Source organism: Anneissia japonica, unplaced genomic scaffold, assembly GCF_011630105.1.
Source record: "Anneissia japonica isolate Jap-2015-1 unplaced genomic scaffold, ASM1163010v1 scaffold904_len716149_cov161, whole genome shotgun sequence".
In the NCBI taxonomy this organism is placed as follows: domain Eukaryota; kingdom Metazoa; phylum Echinodermata; class Crinoidea; order Comatulida; family Comatulidae; genus Anneissia; species Anneissia japonica.
In genome coordinates, this window is record NW_022683714.1 from 292,994 (window position 1) to 298,689 (window position 5,696).

Sequence of the window (5,696 nt, forward strand, 5' to 3'; positions counted from 1 at the left end):
TTGTAGAAAATGCTAGTCAGCCTGTAATACATACAGAATGAAAATACAGATAGTAATTTATTGACTGACTCAAATTATTTTACAAAAGCTTTCACTATCAGTCTATGCATTAGGTGTTGTGAAATTATAGTATAAGAACACTCTTTTCAAGTAAGCCACTTGAGAAAAATCAAGTGTTCCCTGAAAACTAACTACATAGTGTAAATGGAAAATATAGTATGAGCATTGGTACACGGTATGCAGTGACAATATCACACACCGTACATATATTTGCTCCTTCGACAAGGTGAACTTTTCTGGCAGCAGTGGTGTCCCTGCATCTTTTTCCAGATATACATCAGCCAGTTTTCTGTTGTCACTATCACCCTAGTTTGAAAAAAAAAATGACACAGCAAATACTACAATTGCATTTTTAAATTTGCAACTAAACATAGTACTCAAAATGCAAATTAAAAGTTATATCATGAAAATTTCAGAGACTGTTATCATTTGATATCCTATGAGTATAATTACACATAGTGTGGCTCAAATTTTGGGACTAGTAGTGACATGAATGGGCTCCCTATGGTAGTGCACTAGACAGTTTGTATGACTCACATCACTTCTGGGATCAGTGGTGGGTGAATGGGCTACCGATGGCAGCGCACCAACAATTTCGAACCTGTGGTGGCTGAGGGGGCTATTTATGACAGGGCACCAGTAATATTTTTGTGACATGCTAACAATGACCTAAGAATTTAAGGTGTGGAAAAGAACATTTAGAAAAAAATAATTGCACAAACTGCCAGGATATATCAACAAGTCCATTGGTTGTGGGATCAGTGGACGCAGCAGGTCTTAACCATGAGGTATGGTAGTTAAAATTAGTATTTTTGTTATTTATTTAGGCACAAGGGCCATGGATTGCCAATTAGTGAATACATCATTCTTTTACAGTGGCAACCCCTTTTAAACTTAGACTCCGGAAGAAAAAATAATTGTTGATGTGTTGTATATCTGATTTTAAAAACTGGGGGAAAAAGGGGGTTAAAAAAGGGGTTAAAAAAAAAGGCGGTTATCCCCCTTTCTCCCCAGTAAAATATTCAAAAATCTGTATTTCATTCCCCGTTTTAGGTCAAACAACTTTTTTCTGTCTTAGAAAAATCAGTTCTACAACATATCAAAAATTCTTTTTCCTCCGAAGCCTGACTTTAAAAGACAAACATAAACACAAGGTGCTAGGGAAGTGGATGGTAATGAGAAAAAATGTTTGCTCTGGACCATTTATATTTTGGCACAGAGATTCGGATGTGAAATGTTCAGGGAATTAAACATTTTTCAATTTACATCATTAATAATTTTTCAATCATAAATTACCTTGTACATGAAAACTTTATTATCTTCTTTTTAACATATAGGTGGAATCGGCCAAATAGCAGCCTTTGCTTCAGTATCTGCAATTTTACAATTAAGCAATACAAACTTGTGAATACGTTATTTATTATAATGTATTTGATGCATTATGATAGGACATAGTTAACTAATTAACTACGTTCTGCAAATTAAAATTTAGATGAAATCAACATGGATCCATTTTGATTGATTCCTTCTTGAAATGGATCAGGAGAACTACAGATTTTGCCCTGAAAATGAGTTGAGACTACAAATGCCATCAAAAAGCAGCTACGTCTGAAAATATTAGAGCAAAGTCCAATGGACCCCTGATACCTGACAGGCAAGGTCGTTAACCTCCCCACCTCTCCCCTCCCCCCCAACAACACTCATGTTAAAAAAATTGTCTATACTCTTGGACTGTACATTCGAATGCTGATCACTTCGGCCCAATTCCAACGGCCCAAACCAATTCGGCCCAAACCAACTCGGACCAAAACTAACTCGGCCCAGACGACACTTCGCCCTCAAACCAACGCTGCCCCAAATAAAATCGGAACAAAATCAACTTGGCCCAGGAAACAAATGGCCCAGGAAAAAATATGGCCCTAAATAAATAAATAGTTCTACCCGAGGGCAGAATTCATTTGATTTGAAAATTACACAATTGTATTCGAATAATGCCAAACATAACATTCTGTTAAATCCATTAAAATATTCCTTTTCTTTTATAATTTTCGAAATATTTTTTAGTTTAACAATCTCAAAAAAAATATTTAATCATGAATGCAAACTTTAATAGTTTCATTACTTTTTAGCACACGTCTGGCACAATGACTGTACATAAATATACGACATTGATTTATTGAAGACGGTAGGTTAAAATAGTTAGGTGGTCCCTGTGTTGTGAAATGAATAGTTGACTTTTATTGTCAGTTTTTGTAAGGTACTACGTTCATCGAAAACATATTGGGTGTTGCCAATCTGAAATAAAATAAAAATAAATAATAAGAATAGTTATACTAAAAAAATAATATCAGACCTATAAATAATATTAATAATTATAATTCTGTTGCATGGCTTTCCTCATGTTTCTACAGCAGTTGTTATTTAATTGTAAAAATCATTAAAGTACAATGCAAGTCTATATATAGAACTTGGTTGGAAATTGTAACATATGATTTTAATGTAACTACTTGAGGAGAACGAACAAGGCGGATCACCAAGGAACAGGCTTATTTTACCTTTACAAATTTACTTTTCCTGTGATCTATTTTGTCCTTCCTGTTAACACGTTTTATAAATTGTATCCTAATTCAATCAAGTAAAGAAGAATAATAACTTCTACCAAGTTAAACAAGGTTTAACAAATTGATGCCAAATTGAGATTTTTTTTTCGCAGTTGTTTTCACACTTACTGAATATTCAGTATATTTTTATGTCAGGTAGGGGAAAATTACACCTATAATTATTGTTATAGTTATTAATAATATTAATAATGATAATGATTTTAATAATAATAATATTATTAAAGTCACTCTGACCATATGTCTTAGTTAATTAGATTTTAATTGGGCTTTTTTGACTTAAGTTCTGCGAACTTATATTAAACTCCATGCACACATGCATCATCATCTAATGTAATTAATGTAATTTAATGTAATTTAAGCATTTTCTTTAGTTAATAAAATTATAGCCTAATCATTAGGCAATAGTTTATATTAAATTTTAAACATGTTTTCTTAATATGTTGCACTCTTATACTCTAATCATTTATAAGAAAGTATAATACATACTCCAAGTATTGAAATACACGCCATCGTGTTGGGATTCAATATTTCGACATTAATTATGTCACCATCAGGAATGATGATTAATTATTGTCGAAATATTGAATCCCAACACGATGGTGTGTATTTCAATATTTGGAGTATGTATTATACTTTCTTATCTGAGATTAATCAGTGGACTTTTCGGTTTTTGGAAAACTAATCCTTTATATTATCATGTATTATCACATCAGATGGTGTAATGCATACTCCAGGTGCCGGGGCAGGCACGATCGTGTGGGGATTCAGTGTTTCGGAGCTGCTTGTGTCGTCATCAGGAATTGATTGGTGTTGGGATGTTGGGTCCCTGGGTCCCTCTATGGTGGCGTGCGTTTTGATGCTTGGAATTTTTATTATGCTATCTTATCTGAGATTAATCAGTGGAACTTTTGGTTTTATTATATTATCTTGTAATATTGTTTGCATATACCTTATACTGTTTTGCCTAATTTTGTACTTTTGTATAATGATTAATTAGATTTATTGATTGTTATGTATATGCATGTGTGGAAAAATCTAATAAACAAACAAACAAGGGAAAGTAATCGAGTACAAAGTTTGGCGTCACTGTATTTAAATAGCAGATGAAAAATATAATTCAGAGAATCAGATGTAGATCGTTGAAAACGAAAACCAAACTGAAAGTTAGAAAGATTAGACTGCACAACAGTATTCAGTCGATTACATATGACACCTTCAAGGAGTTTGCATAAAGGAGAAGTGACAGACACATGGTGATATTTATGAAAATTAATTTTATCAGATGAATTATGAACTGGATGCACAGGCTTCCTTCCAATCTGCAGGAATACAACAATGGTTAACAGAAAGAGTAAAAAATTTAGCCTGGAAAGGAGCACACGAATAAACAAACAGCTTAATAACAAAGTTACGAAGATGTCATGACCTGGAGATTTAGAGTTACTAAGATTTTTAGATGCAGAGATAACGTCAGATGGGGTGATATTTAGAAAGTCATGCAAAAGGTGGCACATGAATACGGATAGAAAAAGGAGAGTCAGATGAATATTTATTAGCAAATATCAAATCAATCTGCTAGGAAATATTAACACGAGGTGAATTAATGGGTGTACCGTTGTGGAATTTGAAAGTTCGAGAATAGGACTTACTGTATTGCTGGTTGGTAAGATGTTTTGTATTTTTGACCGCCAGTTACATCGCACGTCCATCGTAAATGGGGTCACCTCAAACATCAATATACACCTCATGAGTTTATCGAATATCATTTGAAATGAATATCGTGATCGACCACATGACGAGTATTAAATAAAAAAGGTTGTGAAAATCATATCTATTATCGGTGTAATGACGATTGATTCCATACAAAGAATGTTTAACTTTACAAATAATTAATTTCACGCCATTTATCCTGTTCACACAATACCTATTTCATGTAAAATATTAATCGCAATGAATTTATATGCATGTAAAAGGAGCATCATATTGTCGGTTACATACCGATTACAGCTCAATTATCGGTTACAAACAATATTTAATAATGTTTAATGATGATTAAAAATCATGGTGTCTTTTTTTTTTATTAAACCAATTCAACAATAATAATAACGATATTCATAATTAAAGGTGATTTTATTAACGATAACGATAATGATGACACTAACGATAGCAACAACATAATAATAATGGACTTAGACATAATACTAATATTAATATTTTTTATTTATTTATTTTTTGTAAAGCGCCAGTTCCAAACCAAATCAATGATCAAAGGCGCTGATCGTTATTACCTCTGATCAATGGATAACATACAACGGCAAACCAGCACAAAGTACAACCTTCTATGCTCACTGGGGGTATACCTAGTCGTAATAATATTACCAATATAATTTCACTTTTCACTATACTGACTATATACATGGTACTAATGCTCTACATAGAATAAATGCTGTTCTCAGGTATAATGAGTGGAGTTTATTACAAAAAAAATCAGTTAAAACAGGATTAAAATACATTGCCAATTAAAGGCAACATGTTTACAACTGGCAACATTTTTAATGTATAGTTTAAATTTGATTAATAATAATTTTTTTCTTTTTGTGAAGGTCCTTGAGTAGGAACCGAATAACTAAACTAAACCAAGGTGTATTCAGTGGTTTGACTAGTCTTCAAAAATTGTAAGTGACAATTTACAAGTTATGAATAATTCTATTATCATATCAATTATTTTTAATTAATGCATGATTGTTTATTATTGTGATAAATTGTAATAATAATAATAATATTATTTTCTCGAACATTGAATCATACAAAAAAAGGTGATGTTTTTAAAACGAAATCACAATTCAAATGCAAAATATATATATATATAAGATGTGTATAAGAGACAGATATTAAACTATTAATATATATATGAGAATCTACAATTTTTAAATAATTGTTTTGTATACAGCATCTAATACTCTAATAATTCGGTAATTATTTACATAATAAATCCGGTAGCATGCATGACATTAG

The 5,696-nt window shown here is 31.9% G+C and overlaps 1 long non-coding RNA gene across 1 annotated transcript; it reads right to left on the reverse strand.

The window, feature by feature from the left end:
• Positions 1–229: 229 nt before the first annotated feature.
• On the reverse strand, positions 230–2,394 carry LOC117100943. Its single transcript, XR_004444196.1, has 3 exons — positions 2,183–2,394; positions 1,357–1,433; positions 230–366 (listed from the first exon to the last, which is right to left on the reverse strand). It is a non-coding gene; the product is annotated as an uncharacterized LOC117100943 (long non-coding RNA).
• Between the last annotated feature and the right edge of the window lie 3,302 nt (positions 2,395–5,696).